This window comes from Tachyglossus aculeatus, chromosome 1 (genome assembly GCF_015852505.1).
Source record: "Tachyglossus aculeatus isolate mTacAcu1 chromosome 1, mTacAcu1.pri, whole genome shotgun sequence".
In the NCBI taxonomy this organism is placed as follows: Eukaryota; Metazoa; Chordata; class Mammalia; order Monotremata; family Tachyglossidae; genus Tachyglossus; species Tachyglossus aculeatus.
In genome coordinates this window covers 19,199,136-19,218,643 of record NC_052066.1, presented here as the reverse complement: position 1 = coordinate 19,218,643, position 19,508 = coordinate 19,199,136, and the positions used below count along the sequence as shown (strand labels likewise).

Here is a 19,508-nt window from a genome sequence, read left to right as displayed (position 1 = left end):
CTTACTGTGTGCAGAGCACTGTACTAAGCGCTTGGGAAGTCCAAGTTGGCAACATATAGAGACAGTCCCTACCCAACAGTGGGCTCACAGTCTAGAAAGGGGAGACAGAGAACAAAACCAAACATATTAACAAAATAAAATAAATAGAATAGATATGTACAAGTAAAATAAATAGAGTAATAAATATGTACAAACATATATACATATATACAGGTGCTGTGGGAGGGGGACGAGGGGGAGAGGAAGGAAGGGGCTCAGTCTGGGAAGGCCTCCTGGAGGGGGTGAGCTCTCAGTAGGGCCTTGAAGGGAGGAAGAGAGCTAGCTTGGCGGATGGGCGGAGGGAGGGAATTCCAGGCCTGGGGGATGACGTGGGCCGGGGGTCAACCGCGGGACAAGCGAGAACGAGGCACGGTGAAGAGGGACTGTATCCAACACAATTTGCCTGTTTCCACCCCAGTTCTTAGTTCAGTGCCTGGAACATAGTAAGTGCTTAACAAATACCACAGTTGTTGTTGCTATAATAATAATAATTATTATTATTATTATTATTATTCTGAGTTTCTGTTTGATGTGGTGGTGGATGGGCAGACATCTGAGGTTCTTGAGGAGTGGAGAGACATAACCAAATGTTTTTGTTGATAAATGATTTGTGCAGCAGAGTGAAGTATGAAGTGAAGATTAATCCTTTTTAGACTTTTAGACTGTGAGCCCACTGTTGGGTAGGGACTGTCTCTATATGTTGCCAATTTGTACTTCCCAAGCGCTTAGTACAGGGCTCTGCACACAGTAAGCGCACAATAAATACGATTGATGATGATGATAATCCTAAACGCACTCTTTGTGATCTTCTCCTTCAATCATAATAATAATAATACAATCATGTCTTTCCTTAGTCCGCACCTTTCTATGGCTGAAGTCAACTGCAAGCTCCTGGAGGAGAGGAAACTTCTCCCGCACTATATTTCTCAGAGATGCCCCTTCCTCTCCATTCAAATGGCTTCACTGTTAGTCCAGAAGCTACAACTGCACTGGCCTCCTCACTAGTCTCCCTGCCTCCAGCCTCTCTCCTGCCATTTCATTCCCATTTGAATTGGACCCACCACTTTTGGAGGACTTTCTCTCTGAGGATGTTCTTTCCCCTTCAAAGCAGCCAAGGAGGCATTACTGTTCGGTCACCTGTTTGGTTTCTGTTCAGTGATATTCACCCCACCCTCAACCCCACAGCACTTACGTACCTATCTTTAAATACTACACTGTGAATTCCTTATTTCTATTAATGTCTGTCTCCTCTTCTAGACTGTAAACTCGCTGTGGGCAGGGAATGTGCCTGCCACCTCTGTTGTAGTGTCCCCTCCCTAGCACTTAGCAGCATGGCTTAATGGATATAGCACAGTCCTGGGAGTCAGAAGGATCTGGGTTCTAATCCTAGCTCCGCCTCGTGTCTGCTGTATGACCTTGGGCAAGTCACTTCCTCACTTCTCTGTGCCTCAGTTACCTCACCTGTAAAATGGGGATTAAGACTGTGAGCTCCACATGGGACAAGGGTTGGGTTCAACCTGATTAACGTGTTCCTACCCCTGAGCTTAGAACAGGGTTGGGCACATATTCATTCATTCATTCAATCGTATTTATTGAGTGCTTACTGCGTGCAGAGCACTGTACTAAGCGCTTGGGAAGTACAAGTTGGCAACATATAGAGACGGTCCCTACCCAAAAGCGGGCTCACAGTCTAAGCAGCAGAATGATTTATTATTATTATTATTATTATTATTATTATTATTATTAGGGCTCTGCACATAAGGACTGTCTCTATATGTTGCCAATTTGTACTTCCCAAGCACTTACTACAGTGCTCTGCACACAGTAAGCGCTCAATAAATACGATTGATGATGATGATGCACATAGTAAGCACTCTATAAATTCTACCGATTGATTGCTACAATTTTACTTGGACCACTCTCTTTTTTTTTTTAACTGCCTTTGCAAACCCCAATCACTTGTTTCAGCTTCTTCAAGTCTATACTTTTCCATAGCTTTCTTTTGTAAAATTAAATTTCCATCACATAGGTATTTTTCTTCCCCTCCCCACAATCACAAAATACTTCCATCAAAACACTTCATCTTACAGTGAGGTTTTCCGACACATAACTCCTGCACCAGATCCTGTCCGTTACTCGGAATGGAAGCCGGCATATTACCTTTCCTTGACTCATTTATCCTATTGGAAAGTCTTCCCGCCACTACCCCTGCAGTTGAGTTGTTAGCCTATCTGGGTGATAACCCAAGAAGCAGTGTAGCCTAGTGGATACAACACAGGACGGAGAGTCAGGAAACCGGGGCTCTAATCCCGGCTCCGCCACCTGCCTCCTGTGGGGCTGTGGACAAGTCACTTGACTTCTGTGTGTCTCAGTTTCCACATCAGTAAAAATGGCAATAAAATGCCTGCTCTCTCTCCCCCTCAGACCCTGAGCCCCATGTGGGACCGGGACTGTGTCCGATCTGATTAGCGTGGATCCACCCCAGCGCTAACACAGTGCTTGCCACATAGTAGGCATGTAAATGCCTACCTTTTAGACTGTGAGCCCACTGTTGGGTAGGGACTGTCTCTATATGTTGCCAACTTGTACTTTCCAAGTGCTTAGTACAGTGCTCTGCACACAGTAAGCGCTCAATAAATACGATTGATGATGATGATGATGATGTAAATACTAAAATTATTATAACACAGGAAGTCTTACAGCCTCCCCGACATCCTGTAACACTGCCCGGCTCGAATTCTTCATCCTCATTAAAGTGGCCTATCAATCAATCAATCAATCAATCGTATTTATTGAGCGCTTACTGTGTACAGAGCACTGTACTGAGCGCTTGGGAAGTACAAGTTGGCAACATATAGAGACGGTTCCTACCCAACAGTGGGCTCACAGTCTAGAAGGGGGAGACAGAGAACAAAACAAAACATATTAACAAAATAAAATAGATATGTACAAGTAAAATAAATAAATAGAATAATAAATACGTACAAACATATATAAATATACAGGTGCTGTGGGGAGGGGAAGGAGGTAAGGTGGGGGGGATGGAGAGGGGGAGGAGGGGGAGAGGAAGGAGGGGGCTCAGTCTGGGAAGGCCTCCTGGGGTACGTGAGCTCTCAGTAGGGCCGCAAAGGGCCTTTTAGACTGTGAGCCCACTGTTGGGTAGGGACTGTCTCTATATGTTGCCAACTTGTACTTCCCAAGCACTTAGTACAGTGCTCTGCAGACAGTAAGCGCTCAATAAATACGATTGATTGATTGATTGGAAGAAGAGAGCTAGCTTGGCGGATGTGTGGCCTAGAGCAATGTTCGAAAGTCTCTTAAAGTTGGGAACTTCTACACCAAGGGCCTGCATGACATTTCTGTCATTGTCATATAGTCCCTCTGTTCCCATGGCCCAAATCTCTGTCCTTTCGTATTGTTTGCAGTTAGCCACTGATTGCCTTTCCTCTTCCAAGCCCCACAGAGACGCCAATTAGATGAAGCTCCCGGCTAGCAACAAAGCATTCCAATTCACCCCTTTCATGAGGGTAGAAGAGCAACTTTTGTCGTCTTGGCGTGGCTTGGCCAATTCTAGTCCCGCCGGCTTTCCGTGTTGGATTGCACCAGTAGTTCTCCTCCCCTGGCCTGTTGGATTCTTGCCCGATAGACTCAGGCCTCCCCCGCCCAAGACGGTGATGTCAGTTCGAGAGCTGCGCTTTTTCCTATCGACGAGCTTTCCCCCGGATTTGATGTTTAAAAAGTGCTCTCCCACTTCCGCCCACTTAAAATTCACAGTCTCCAGTGCTGTTTTGGTGCAGGGGGAAACTGTCAACCTCCTAAGGTTGACCAATCACGCAATCAGTGGTATTTATAATAATACTAAAAAAAATTGTGGTATTTGTTAAGCGCTTACTGTGTGCCGAGCACTGTACTAAGCGCTGGGGTAGATACAAGATCAACAGGTCCCACTTGGGCTCTCAGTATAAGGGGGAGGGAGAACGAGAGATTCGCAGATGAGGGATCTGAGGCAGGGAAAAGCAAAGTGACTGGCCCCAGGTCACACAGCAGACACAAGGCAGAGGCAGGATTAGAATCCAGATCCTCTGACTCCCAAGCCCATACTCTTTCCAATAGGCAATGCTGCTCTTCTTTGACGAGGAGAGGGCTGGGCAACCACTGGAGGTTCTTTGAGGAATGGGGAAACATGGACTGAACGTTATTGGAGAAAAATCAATCAATCAATCGTATTTATTGAGCGCTTACTGTGTTCAGAGCACTGTACTAAGCTCTTGGGAAGTACAAGTTGGCAACATATAGAGACGGTCCCTACCCAACAGTGGGCTCACAGTCTAGAAGGGGAAAAAAGAAAAATGATCCAGGCAGCAGACTGAAGTATGGAATGGAGCGGGAAAGAGACAGGAGGCTGGGAGCTCAACAAGGAGGCTGATGCAGGAATCCATGCGAGATGGGATGAGTGTTTGGAATAACGTGGTAGCAGTTTCGTTGGAGAGGAAAGGACAGATGATGGGCCTACCCAACTACCTCCATTGGGACGCTGGGATCTGTCTCCAGACCTTCATAAATCCCTGCTGATGGGGACCATATCCCCCGTGCAATCTAGCACCTATCTGTAATTTATTTTATTATCTGCCTTCTCCTCTATCAGTGGTATTTACTGAGCACTTACAGTATGCAAAGCACTGTAATAATTGCTTGGGCCAGTAAAATATGGAATGTAAGCTCCATGCAAAAAAAGAAGTTTCTATAATAATAATTATGGCATTTGTTAAGGACTAACTAAGCGCCAAGCACTGTTCTAAGCACTGGGGTAGATACAGAGTAATCAGGTTGTCTCAGGAGGGGCTCACACTTTCACTCATTTCATTCAATCGTATTTATTAATAATAATAATAATGACATTTGTTAAGCGCTTACTATGTGCAGAGCACTGTTCTAAGCGCTGTGGGGGGATAGAAGGTGATCAGGTTGTCTTATGTGGGGCTCACAGTCTTTATCCCCATTTGACAGATGAGGTAACTGAGGCTCAGAGGAGTTAAGTGACTTGCCCAAGGTCACACAGCAGACATGTGGTGGAGTCGGGATTCAAACCCATGACCTCTGACTCCAAGGCCTGGGCTCTTTCCACTGAGCCACGCTGCTTCTATGCATTTACTGTGTGCAGAGCACTGTACTAAGCGCTTGGGAAGTACAAGTTCGCAACATATAGAGACGGTCCCTACCCAACAACGGGTTCACAGTCTAGAAGGGGGAGACAGACAACAAAACAAAACATGTGGACAGGTGTCAAGTCGTCAGAACAAAAAGAATTAAAGCAAAATGCACATCATTAACAAAATGAATAGAACAGTAAATATGTACAAGTAAAATAGAGTAATAAATCTGTACAAACATATACACAGGTCTGTGGGGAGGGGAAGAAGGTAGGACGGGGAGATGGGGAGGAGGAGAGGAAAAAGGGGGCTCAGTCTGGGAAGGCGTCTTGGAGGAAGTGAGCTCTAAATAGGGCCTTGAAGGGAGGCAGAGAGCTAGCTTGGCGGATGGGCAGAGGGAGGGCATTCCAGGCCAGGGGGAGGACATGGGCCGGGGGTCGACGGCGGGACAGGCGAGAACAAGGTACAGTGAGGAGATTAGCGGCAGAGGAGCGGAGAGTGCGGGCTGGGCTGGAGAAGGAGAGAAGGGAGGTGAGGTAGGAGGGGGCGAGGTGATGGACAGCCTTGAAGCCGAGGGTGAGGAGTTTTTGCCTGATGCGTAGGTTGACAGGCAGCCACTGGAGATAACAGATAAGGTAACTGAGGCACAGAGAAGTTAAGTGACTTGCCCAAGGTCACCCAGCAGACAAGTGGCAGAGCCGGGATTAGAACCCACATCCTCTGACTTCCAAACCCGTGCTCTTTCCACTAAGCCATGCTACTCACTGGAGCCCACGATGGTGCTCCTGTTAACTGCCATTTCCCAATTTAGGATCTCTGACATAGGGTGAGAAGGTGGAGGGAGCGATGTAACTTGTTCTCCTCAGCTGTACGAGAAGTGCTTCTTTTGGAATAGATTATGGCCAGGGCTGTCCCGGGGTGAATCTGAGATGGAGCATGGCCTAGTGGCTGAAGCACAGGCCTGGAAGTCCAAAGGACCTGAGTTCTAATCCTGCTCCTTCTCTCCTTCTACTGCCCAGCCCGCAACCTCCGCTCCTCCACCGCTAATCTCCTCACTGTACCTCGTTCTCGCCTGTCCCGCCGTCGACCCCCGGCCCACGTCATCCCCCGGGCCTGGAATGCCCTCCCTCTGCCCCTCCGCCAAGCTAGCTCTCTTCCTCCCTTCAAGGCCCTGCTGAGAGCTCACCTCCTCCAGGAAGCCTTCCCAGACTGAGCCCCTTCCCTCCTCTCCCCCTCGTCCCCCTCTCCATCCCCCCATCTTACCTCCTTCCCTTCCCCACAGCACCTGTATATATGTATATATGGTTGTACATATTTATTACTCTATTTATTTATTTATTTATTTATTTTACTTGTACATTTCTATCCTATTTATTTTATTTTGTTGGTATGTTTGGTTCTGTTCTCTGTCTCCCCCTTTTAGACTGTGAGCCCACTGTTGGGTAGGGACTGTCTCTATGTGTTGCCAATTTGTACTTCCCAAGCGCTTAGTACAGTGCTCTGCACATAGTAAGCGCTCAATAAATACGATTGATTGATTGCTCCACCACTAGCCTGCTGCGTGACCTTGGGCAAGTCACGGGACCGTCTCTATATGTTGCCAACTTGTGCTTCCCAAGTGCTCTGCACACAGTAAGTGCTCAATAAATACGACTGAATGAATGAAGCTCTGGGCCTCAGTTATTTCATCTGCAAAATGGGGATTAAGACTGTGAGCCCCGTGCGGGACATGGGCCGAGTCCAACCCGATTAACTTGTATCCACCCCAGTGCTTAGTACAGTGCCTGGCATTCATTCATTCATTCAATCGTATTTATTGAGCGCTTACTGTGTGCAGAGCACTGTACGAAGCGCTTGAGAAGTACAAGTCGGCAACATATAGGCACGGACCCTACCCAACAACGAGCTCACAGTCTCATATTGAGCACCTGTCAAATATCATAAAAAAGCGACCCAGGCAGAGCCAGTTTAAAGAGGGGAACTGTTTACCTGTGAAAAAATTCTGCTCCTTCTTAAAGCACCTTCAACCTCCCCAGAGGCAGTGGACTAGGGTTTCCAGGGGCTGATTTGAAACAAGCTGCTCTGTCTGTTCAGCACGAAGGGGCGGGATCCTCTAAAATGTCCAGTTTGGGAGAACTGCCCCCATTTGCCCCCCTCACCAACTACAGCACAATTTGACAGTGTACAGAGCACTGTACTAAGCGATGGGAGGAGCACAATACAAAATATTTGGTAGACACGACCCCTAGCCGCAAGGAATTCAGACTATAAGGGGAATAAAACACCGAAATAAGATCCAGCTAAGGGAAACAGCAGAGTATGCTGGGGGTGGGGGTGAATAATAATAATAATAATAATAATAATAATAATAATAATAATAATGGCATCTGTTAAGCGCTTACTGTGTGCCAAGCACTGTTCTAAGCACTGGGGAGATACAAAGTAGTCAGACTGTCTCACGTGGGGCTCACAGTCTTAATCCCCATTTTGCAGATGAGATCACTGAGGCACAGAGACTGTTCTAAGCACTGGGGTAGATACAAGGTCATCAGGTTGGCTGTCTTCATCCCCATTTTCCAGATGAGGCAACTGAGGCCCGGAGAAGTGAAGTGACCTGCCCAAAGACACGCAGCTGTCAAGGCAGGGCAGGGATTAGAACCCACCACTTCTGACTCCCAAGTCTGGGCTCTTGCCACTAAGCCAAGCTGCTTCTCTGTATTTACCCTAGTGTTTAGAACAGTGCTTGGCACACAGTAAGCGCTTAACAATCAATCAATCGTATTTATTGAGCGCTTACTATGTGCAGAGCACTGTACTAAGCGCTTAAGCGCTTACTGTTAACAATAACAGTAATAATAACAATAGTAATAATAATTATTACCTCGGGTCCCACCCAGACCCTGCATGCCCAACTGCCACAACTCACCTTGCTGAGAGCCACCTAAGGGCTTAATAATAATAATAATAATGGCATTTATTAAGCGCCTACTATGTGTAAAGCACTGTTCTAAGTGCTGGGGAGGTTACAAGGTGATCAGGTTGTCCCACGGGGGCTCACAGTCTTAACCCCCATTTTACAGATCAGATAAATGAGGCCCGGAGAAGTGAAGTGACTTGCCCACAGTCACACAGCTGGCAATTGGCGGAGCCGGGATTTGAACCCATGGCCTCTGACTCCAAAACCCATGCTCTTTCCACTGAGCCACGCTGCTTAAGGGGCACAGATCTCAGTGTAAGGGTGGCTGAAAAAGGAGGGTGAATTGGGGAAATGAGACGTCAGTCAGGGAATCCCTTGGAAGAGAGGTGACTTTGGTTGGGCCTTCGATGGGATGGTTGGTCTGTTGGATATGAAGAGGAAGGAGTTCCAGGATGGAGGGAGGATGTGGGAAAGGGGAAGGTGCGGAGAGTGACGAGGTCCCCCTTCCAGACTGTGAGCCCGTTGTTGGGTAGGGACCGTCTTTATAGGTTGCCAACTTGTACTTAGTGCTCTGCACACAGTAAGTGCTCAATAAATACGATTGAATGAATGAATGAAAAGAGGAGAGTAGCTTGGTGTTAGAGGAAAAAAGTGTGAGGGCTGGGTTATGGTAGGAGAGCTGACACCTAGAAGGAAACTAATATCACACTGACTGATTCCAAACAAATCAGACATGTCAGTTTCATCACAATCAATCATTCAGCAAGTGAATTTCTCCATTTTACAACAAACCTTGTTACGGGCAGGAAACGAGTGCGTTAATTCTGTTGTATTGGACGCTTTCAAGCCCTTACTATAGTTGAAAGAGCACAGGCCTGAGAGTCAGAAGACCTGGGTTCTAATCCAGGCTCTGCCAATTGCTTATTGAGTGACCTTGGGCAAGTCAATTCACTTCTCTGTGCATCAGTTCTCCCTCCTACTTAGACTGTGATCTCCACGGGGGCTGGGGCTGTGTCCAACCTAATTAGCTAATATCTATCCCAGCGCTTTGAACAGAGTTTGACACAAAGTAAGAGCTTAAATACCATTTAAAAAAGTAAGCACTCAAGGAATACCACTGTTTGATTGATCCCATCAAACAGACATTCATTCATTCAATTCATTCAATCGTACTTATTGAGCGCTTACTGTGTTCAGAGCACTGTACTAAGCGCTATCCCAGCGCTTTGAACAGAGTTTGACACAAAGTAAGAGCTTAAATACCATTTAAAAAAGTAAGCACTCAAGGAATACCACTGTTTGAATCAATCAATCAATCGTATTTATTGAGTGCTTACTGTGTGCAGAGCACTGTACTAAGCGCTTGGGAAGTACAAGTGGGCGACATATAGAGACAGTCCCTACCCAACAGTGGGCTCACAGTCTAGAAGGGGGAGACAGAGAACAAAACCAAACATATTAACAAAATAAAATAAATAGAATAGATATGTGAATGATCCCATCAAACAGACATTCATTCATTCAATTCATTCAATCGTATTTATTGAGCGCTTACTGTGTTCAGAGCACTGTACTAAGCGCTATCCCAGCACTTTGAAACAGAGTTTGACACAAAGTAAGAGCTTAAATACCATTTAAAAAAGTAAGCACTCAAGGAATACCACTGTTTGAATGATCCCATCAAACAGACATTCATTCATTCAATTCATTCAATCGTATTTATTGAGCACTTACTGTGTTCAGAGCACTGGACTAAGCGCTTGACATACACTCTAAGTGCTCGATAAATACCACAGGTGATGATGGTGAGAAATAAAGGACCAGATCAAGGGACCGACTAAACTGGGGACCAGAAAAGGTGAAGTGCTGCGATTTCCTGGACAAAGTGTCCAAGTGTGCAAGGATGCCTCCTCTCAACGAGGCACAAGCTCCTTGATACACTCTCACCAACAGGGATGGCTCCTGGAACAAGGACAATTCCGTACGTGGTGATAAAGTTTATCTGTTTTCTGAGAAAGGTAGCTGGGCAAATGATTATTCTGCTGTAAAGTTGTCTATCTACAGTTCGCATGGTAAAAAGAGAGCTTTTTGAGAGATGCAAGTCAGGTTCTGAGTCCCTCTCCCAAGTCAAACTGCCACTTCTAATATCAAAGACAGCAATCAATCATTCAATCGTATTTATTGAGCGATTACTGTGTGCACAGCACTGTACTAAGCGCTTGGGAAGTACAAGTTGGCAACATATAGAGACGGTCCCTACCCAACAGTGGGCTCACAGTCTAGAAGGGGGAGACAGAGAACAAAACAAAACATATTAACAAAATAAAAGAAATAGAATAGATATGTACAAGTAAAATAAATAATATAACATAATAATTAATAATAAAATAAATAAATAGAGTAATTCAAGCCATCATATTTATTGAGCCTTCCTTTGTACACAGCACTGTACTAAGCGCTGGAGAGAGGACAGTATAACAGAGTTGGCAGACCCGTTCCCTGTCCACAAGAATCACATGGCACAACTGGCAAGAGAAGCAGCGTGGCTTATAGTGGAAAGAGCACAGGCTTGGGAGTCAGAGGACACGGGTTCTAGTCCCGGCTCCACCACTTGTCTGCTGTGTGACCTTGGGCAAACCCAGGGCTTAGTGGAAAGAACACGGGCTTGGGTGTCAGAGGACATGGGTTCTAATCCCGGCTCTTCAACTTGTCAGCTATGCAACTTTGGGCAAGTCACTTCACTTCTCTGTGCCTCAATTACCTCATCTGTGAAATGGGGATTAAGACTGTGAGCCTCACATGGAACAACCTCATTACCTTGCATCTACTTGGCTTGGCAGATAGTAAGCGCTTAACATACACCATTATTATTATTATTATTATTATTATTATTATTATTGTTATCACTATTATCTTAAAGCAAGTCATCATTTGATCAGTTTCCTAGCTGGAACAAGCCACCTCATTCATAATAATTGTAATAATTGTGGTATTTATTAAGCACTTACTTTGTGGCAGGCACTCTACTAAGCGCTGGGGCGGTTTTAATCAGGTTGTCCCATGTGGGGCTCACAGTCTTAATCCCCATTTGACAGATGAGGTAACAGGAACAGAGACGTGAAGTGACTCGCCCAAAGTCACACATCTGACAAGTGGCAGAGCCGGGGGATTAAAACCCACAACCTTCCTCCTTCCAGACCCGTGTTCTATCCACTATGCAATGCTGCTTCTCACAGAACATCCAACCGGTGTGTTTTACTACAGTTCGGAGCCACAAGAGACATTTTTCAACCTGGTCAACAAAGCCAGGGCCAAGAAGAATATTCGGACCATTAACAACCAAGTGAGAAGCAATTAGTTTTGCAGCAGTGTTCAAAGCTGGGCTGTTAGTCAACAACCTCCTCTTCTCGCAGGAAGTGTGACTTTGATGCCCATTTAGCATCTAAGATTTCCCAAAGATCCATCACTGCATTCAAGAATGTGCAACTCCATGATTCAATATTTATCACACACCATTCAAATGCTGGAGCTATTCAACCCATTTACATCAACAGTGAATCATGAAGAGACTCTTTAAATAAGAGAAGCAGAGTGGCCTGGTGGAAGAAGCATGGGCCTGGGAGTTGGAGGACCTGAGTTCTAAACATATATTATTATTATTGATGATGATGATAATAATCCTAATAATAATGGTAATCCTGTCTCTGCCACTTGTCTGTTGTGTGACCATGGTCAAGTCACTTAACTACTCTGTGCCTCGGTTACCTCATCTGGAAAATGGGGATTAAGACTGTGAGCCCCATGTGGGACAACCTGATTACCTTGTATTTACCCCAGTGCTTGGCACATCATCATCATCATCAATCATATTTATTGAGCGCTTACTGTGTGCAGAGCATCATCATCATCAATCGTATTTATTGAGCGCTTACTGTGTGCAAAGCACTGTACTAAACGCTTGGGAAGTACAAGTTGGTAACATATAGAGACAGTCCCTACCCAGCAGTGGGCTCACAGTCTAAAAGGGGGAAAGCGCTTAACAAATACCATCATTATTATTTTTAATATCATTATTTGGTCACTTAATGTCTCTGGGCCTCAGTTTCCTCAACTATAAAGTGGGGATTCAGTACTTGTTCTCCCTCCTACTTAGACTGTGAGCCCCATGTGGGGCAGGGACTGTGTCCAACCTGATTATCTTGTACCTACCCCAGCACTTAGAACAATACTTGGCTCAGAGTAAACACTTAATAACAGAACAGTAGTAATAATAATAATGAGGAGAAACTTTGGTTCTAAGGCAGTGACTGATTCCAGACAGTAGACCTTCTCTACCTCTTCTCAGACTGAGGGTAAGAGGCTTAATACACAATTTACAAATTCTGTTGAGGTATTTCTCAAAGTTTCTCTCCCCACTTCTTGCTCATCCCCTCTACTGTATTGTGCTCTCCCAAGTGCTCAGTACAGTTCTGCACATAAGTAGTTTATGCATATTTTGATGATCCCCTCACCATCATGTACTCTACTTTTCTCAGCTTTTTAAAAATACACTCCCACTCCTGTCACAATAATTTATCTAGTCCTCTAGTTGACCCAGAATTTTGTCTCTCCTTTCTCAAGAGACAGCAAAGTACAGACCCACTGACTTCTTTTTTTGTTTCTTTTTTCCCCCCTGTTTCATTCATTCTTTCATTCAATCATATTTATTGAGCGCTTACTGTGTGCAGAGCACTGTTCCTTCCCTCTTCTGGGAGAAAGCTCTCTTGGGTTTATTACAAATATGAGATAACTGCTCAACCCTTTGCTAAAAGAATTACAATCACTCATGATTAATCAAATACCCTTAGTACAATCACTGTCCTGAATGAAAAGACAGGACAGGTTGGGGTGAAAGTCAATAATCGTAATTATTAATAACTATGGTACTTAAGCGCTTACTATGTGCCAATCACTGGGGTAGAGACTAATTAATCAGCGTGGATACGGTCCCTTTCCCACATGGTGCTCACAGTCCAAGTAGGAGGGAGAAGAGGCATTGAATCCCCGCTTTCCAGATGAGATAACTGAACACAGAGAAGTGAAGTGACTTGCCCACTGTTGCACAGCACACACATGGCACAGCCGGGATTAGAACCCAGGTCCTCTGATTCCCAGGCCTGGGTTTTTTCCACTAGGCCGCAATATTTCTCTAGATCAATCAATCAATCGTATTTATTGAGCGCTTACTGTGTGCAGAGCACTGTCCTAAGCGCTTAATGGCCTTAGACAGAACAGACTGATTTCACTAACCCTCCAAAAAGGGAGACATTTCAAGACTCCCACATAAGAGCAAGCCTGGAGCTCACACCAGATGTTTGTGTGACAAATTCTCTCACATGTCCCCAAATCCTGCTGCTCTCCCACTGCTGTCTGCCCCTGCCCCCCAAAATCCCCAAATCCCATGATTTGATGGAAGTTTTAAATGGAGTTACTATTGGAATACTAGTTCAAGATATTCCATTTGCTGGAAAATTAAATATATATTCCATAATCGTATTTACAAGGGATGATTTCTCTAGGAATTGGCACCAGAACTTACTATAGTAAAACCTGGATTTTCCAAATGGTTCATAACCAAATAGTGTTTAAATAATCAATAACCTGCAAAATCCAGGGACATTTAAATGGATTCTACATACAGTACAGAAAAAACAACCCTAAAAAATAATGATAAGCAGAGCTGGCACAGGCAGTATAGAATGTTTTGAGGCACCCTGGAGCATACCCAAGCCCTGAAGTACAGAAAATGAAAGCTCAATATGCCACAAACTGAACAAAAATGCAGTACAGAAAATTCAACAATCTAGATACACGGAGAGCAGATAGAGGAGGTTGTTATAAGCTGCCCAGAATGTGGCAGAATACGCGGAATTAGTTGCTCTTCTGGACGTTTTCTGTATTCCATCAAATGAGAAAAGTGGTACATGAGTTCTAACCATCCAACTTTACTACATTCAACTATACTCCAAAAGCCAAACAGAAAAATGTTGCAAAATCTTTGGCAAAAACCGCAGAGAAACGCGCTGATATTTTGGAGAGGTGATCTGCCCTAATAATAATAATAATAATAATAATAATAATAATAATAATGATGGCATTTATTAAGCGCTATGTGCAGAGCACTGTTCTAAGCACTGGGGAGGTTACAAGGTGATCAGGTTGTCCCACGGGGGGCTCACAGTCTTAACCCCCAGTTTACAGATGAGATAACTGAGGCCCAGAGAAGTTAAGTGACTTGCCCAAAGTCACACAGCTGACAATTGGCGGAGCCGGGATTTGAACCTATGACCTCTGACTCCAAAGCCTGTGCTCTTTCCACTGAGCCACGCTGCTTCTCCCCAACCACGTGCTCTGAAGTTGGCGGCCCTGTTGAGGGTCCAGTGGAACGAGCACTGCTTTGGGAACCAGGACACCTGGGTTCTAGTCCCGTTTCTGCCTGCAACTGGCTACCGTGAACCAAGACCAGCCTCACACTTTGCAGTGTGCCGCATCCCTGCCTTCCTACTAGCTCCTTGAATTCTGGACCCTAAAATACATTGTATTCTGGACAAGATCAAGGTACAGAGAGCGGGCCGCACTGACTTTAATCACAAGGTCTCCCAGGCTCAGGGTCACTGAACACACAAGTCGGAAGACGCATCTGGAGACTCAGAAGGGATTAACCTAAGGAAATGCAAGCGACAGACCCTCCTCCGGCAACTAAGAGCCACCCCGTTCAGCCCTCCCTAGGACAACTACAATTATTTCGGAGCCTCCATCTGGGATTTCACTATCACACCCAAGACAACAAGTGACATTTGATTAGATGTGCCTTCCTTGTTAAGGGCAGGAGATAAAGGGCTACCCTCTTGTGACAGACTTCACACTGAACCACAGTGGGTCTTCCAATCCTGGAGGACAGAGAGCTGGTCAAACGGACAAAGGCACACCCCTCTGCGGCCCTGTGTTGCTTTAATCGGTCACTGAGTAGGCCTCTGGATTTCCTTAAGATTGCCTATCAGTTGACGGGAGTCTTGGAAGAGACACTTGAGGAGGTGGGGGGAGGTGGAAAGGAAGAGAGGAGAGGAGCGCGACCGCTAGCCCTGGCCGCCTGTGATGGTTTGAGGGAATGAGGGGGTGGTGGATGACCACTCATGGATTTCCAGGGCAGGCTCGTTGTTTGGAACTATTTCACCTCAAGCAGGAAACCCCAATTCTAAGGAGCTAATGAATTCTCTGCACCCGTGCAATTCCTACCTTCTGTGAGGCCTGCCAAGCTTTTCCCTCCCCCATTTTGCTTCTGAGGGCGGTTTTCCAGAGGAAAATCATCTGGTAACGCTATCTGAATCCCCGCCTCATTCCCAGGCACCACACGCATTCCTCTTTCCAGGCGGGTGGGCCGGAGCCCCGCAGACCACGATAAAACTCAAGGAGAGCAGGCCGCACTGATTTCAATCGCAAGCCTCGACCTTCTCTCTGTCCTTTCCTCCCAGGGCTGAGCCTTCCACCTTCTCCACAGCAGGTGTTGGGTTGCGGGCACCAGGAGCAGTGAACCCGCCCTGCTGAAAAGGCCATTGTTCCCGTGACACACAGTGCCCGGGCGGGGCTGGCGCCAGCGGGCAGAGAGAGAAGCTGGCCAGTCCACTCCGGCCGGCAGCGGTCACGCCACCCTCCTCCCGGGGAGCAACCCCTGCAAGGCATCCAGTTGTGGCCAGTGGTGGCCATTTGGGCCTCTTCCAGGAACCACGAGTTCAGCCCCGTGGGCTCTCAGACGTTATTTCGACAGAGCCCTCATCATCATCATCATCATCAATCGGCATTTATTGAGCGCTGACTATGTGCAGAGCACTGTACTAAGCACTTGGGAAATACAAATTGGCAACATATAGAGACAGTCCCTACCCAACAGTGGGCTCACAGTCTAAAAGGGGGAGACAGAGAACAAAACCAAACATACTGCCCGGAACAGCGGGGAGGATAAGGAATAACACGAATACTAATAATAATAATGGTATTTGTTAAGCACTTACTATGTGCAAAGCACTTTCCTAAGCTCTGTGGGGGATACAAGGTGATCAGGTTGTCCCGCATGGGGCTCACAGTTATCATCCCCATTTTACAGATGAGGTAACTGAGGCTCCGAGAAGTTAAGTGACTTCCCCAAGGTCACACAACAGACACGTGGTGGGGCCGAGATTCGAACCCATGACCTCTGACTCCAAAGCCCATGCTCTTTCCACTGAGCCACGCTGCTTCTCTATGTGCCAGGCACTGTTCTAAGAGCTGGAGTAGACAGAAGTTAAGAGGGTTGGACACAGTCCCCGTCCCACATAGGGCTCATGGTCTTAATCCCTATTTTACAGACGAGGGAACTGAGGCCCAGAGGAGTAAAGTGACTTGCCCAAGGGCACCCAGCAGACAAGTGGTGGAGCCGGAATTATAATAATAATAATAATAATTCTGGTATTTGTTAAGCGCTAGTGGGTGCCAGGCATTGTACTAAGTGCTGGGGTAGATACAAGGTAATTGGGTTGGAAACAGTCCCTGCCCCACCTGGGGCTCACAGTTTTAATCCCCATTTTACAGATAAGGGAACTGGGGCACAGAGAAGTGAAGTGACTTGCCCGAGGTCCCACTGCACACAAGTGGTGGAACTGGAATTAGAAACCAGGTCCTCTGACATCCAGGCTTGGGCTCTATCCATTAGGCCACACTGCTTTCCCAGAGTTTAATCCAGCAGGCAAATTTAACCCAGAATCCCCAGAACTGTCCCAAACCAGGAATCGCATGGGGGGTTGGGGGGGAGGGAGGAGGTGAAATATCTAACCAAGCAGTGAAGGAGGTCAAGGGTCATAAAGAATGAATGTCTTTTTGTACTAGTTATGAAGAATCCATGTCTTCAGCTATTTTAATGATTTAGTCACTTATACAGTTTGGACTGCGGATGAGACTGAGAAGCAGTGTGGCCTAGTGGGAACAGCATAAAACTGAGAATTAGGACAGCTGGATTCTGAGCCCAGCTCTGTCACTTGCCTGTTGTGAGAGTTGGAGTAAGTCAGTGAACTTCTCTGTAGCTTTGTTTCCTCATCTGTAAAAAGGGGATTGAGTAGCAGTTCTCCCTCCTCCTCAGACGGTGAGCCCCCTGGGCACTGAGACTGTCTGATCTGCCTGTATTGTAACTACCCCAGTGCTTAGAACAGTGCTTGGCACAGAGTGTGTGCTTAACAAATACCTTTACTATTATTATTAGATGAAGTGGAAGAACAAGGTCTTTCCTGGTTTCTCAGAAATGCGAAATGCAATGATAACACAGACTGTAAACTCTCTAGACTGCAAGATCATTATGGACAGGGGATGTATCTAATTTCTCTTGTATTGTTCTCTCCCAAGCCGCGCTTGGAACAGTGTTCTGCACATAGTAAGCACTCAGTAAATACCACTGATTGACTGCTTGATTAGATGGTTGGACCCAAAGGAAGAAGAGTTATCTGGGAAAACAGGATAGTGAGGAATATCTTCACTATATTGGGAAGGGAGTGCAGCCTAGTAGATAAAGCACGGGCCCTGGAGCCAGAGGTCCTGGGTTCTAATCATCGCTCCACCACTTGCCTGCTCTGTGACCTTGGGCAAGTCGCCAAACTTCTTTGTGCTTCAGTTGCCTCAAACGATAAATGGGGATTCAATACTACTTCTCCCTCCCACTCAGACTGTGATCCCCCATGGGACAAGGACTACATCGGCCTGATTATCTTGTACCTCCCCAGAGTTCAAAACAATGCTAGATACAGAGTAAACGCTTAATACCATAAAAAAAGTATATGCTAATAATCTGGCATAGGTAGTGCTAGAATATACACCTTTGGAGATTAGCTCCCCCTCCCCTTTATGTGGTATTTGTTAAGCACTCACTATGTGTCAAGCACTGTTCTAAGCACTGAGCTAGATACAAGTTTATCACATTTATTGCAAACCGGAAAACTAAATGTTGACCAAGTAAAGACCTCCAGCCCACCTTGCTTTCAAAGTCAGCCGGGCTGGACTTGACAACCAAGTAATGGGGACACGGACCCTGAAGGAAAAACTTCTGTGTGTTCCCGGGAATGTGAAGCTGGCTGGAGTCAGGGAGGCTTCATCCTCTCCTCTATACTGGAAGCTCACTGTGGGCAGGGAATGTGTCTGTAATATTGTCATACTGTCCACTCCCAAGCACTTACTATAGTACTCTGCACACAGTAAGCATTCAATAAATACGATTGATTGACCGACTCCCAGCGGGGTGAATTGCCCAGCTTCCTGTTTGTTGGTTCACACAGGGTGGCCGGCGGTCAGTTGGAAGAAGAGGATGCTGGTGGGAAGATGGCATCCCACGGGCCGGCAAGGGAAGGGGGTGCCCCGCTGAAAACTCAGTTGTGCCCCTGGCCTTTGGGGCATCACCTGCTGGGACCTCAGAGGCAGAGAGGGGAATGGTCTGCCCTAGCACCAGCTGGCCCATTGTACTCCTGAGTTGTTTCCACAGCCTTCTCGGAGAAGCACCGTGGCTCACTGGAAAGAGCCTGGGCTTGGGAATCAGAGGTCACAGGTTCTAATCCTGGCTCCGCCGCTTGTCAGCTGTGTGACCTTGGGCAAGTCACTTAACCTCTCTGTGTCTCAGTTACCTCATCTGTAAAACGGGGATTAAGACTGTGAGCCCCACGTGGGACAACCTGCTCACCTTGTATCCTCCCCAGCGCTTAGAACAGTGCTTTGCACAAAGTAAGCGCTTAACAAATGCCATTATAATTATCATTATTCTCTGGACACAAATAAGTGGCCCCTGACGTCAGCTGGGGACTTGCCTGGAGAGGCCCTTAGGGAGAGGAGTCCGCTTCCAAGGTACTTAGACCTTTGAAAATGAATTTGTTCCTCCTCCCAATATACACGGTCATAATGAGACTGACAGTGCTCTCCTCCTGACTGACCTCCTCTAGGAAGATTATCATCATTATGGTATTTATTAAGCACTTACTATGTGCCAAGTACTGGGGCAGAGGTGACATAATCGGGTCGGACACAGTCCCTGTCCCAGGTGAGGCTTGCAGCCTAAGCAGGAGGTGGTCCAGTCAATCAGTCAACGGTATTTATTGAGCACTTACCGTGTGCAGAGCACTGTACTGGGCGCTTGGGAGAGTAAACTATAACAGTAAACAGATACATCCCCTGCCCACAACGAGCTTACAGTCTAGAGGGAACAACATGGGAGTTGAGAGCCTTGGTCCAGGTGGAGTCTGGGATATTTCAGGGAGTGGGAAGGATGGCAGGGTGAGAGAGAGAGAATCAATCAATCGTATTTATTGAGCGCTTACTGTGTGCTGAGCACTGTACTAAGTGCTTGGGAAGTACAAGTT

General features: G+C 46.3%; 1 protein-coding gene across 4 annotated transcripts in view; it reads right to left on the bottom strand.

The window, feature by feature from the left end:
• Window positions 1–19,508, bottom strand: part of EPB41L5 (erythrocyte membrane protein band 4.1 like 5) — a 208,626-nt gene that overhangs the window by 174,359 nt on the left and 14,759 nt on the right. The window lies entirely within an intron of this gene.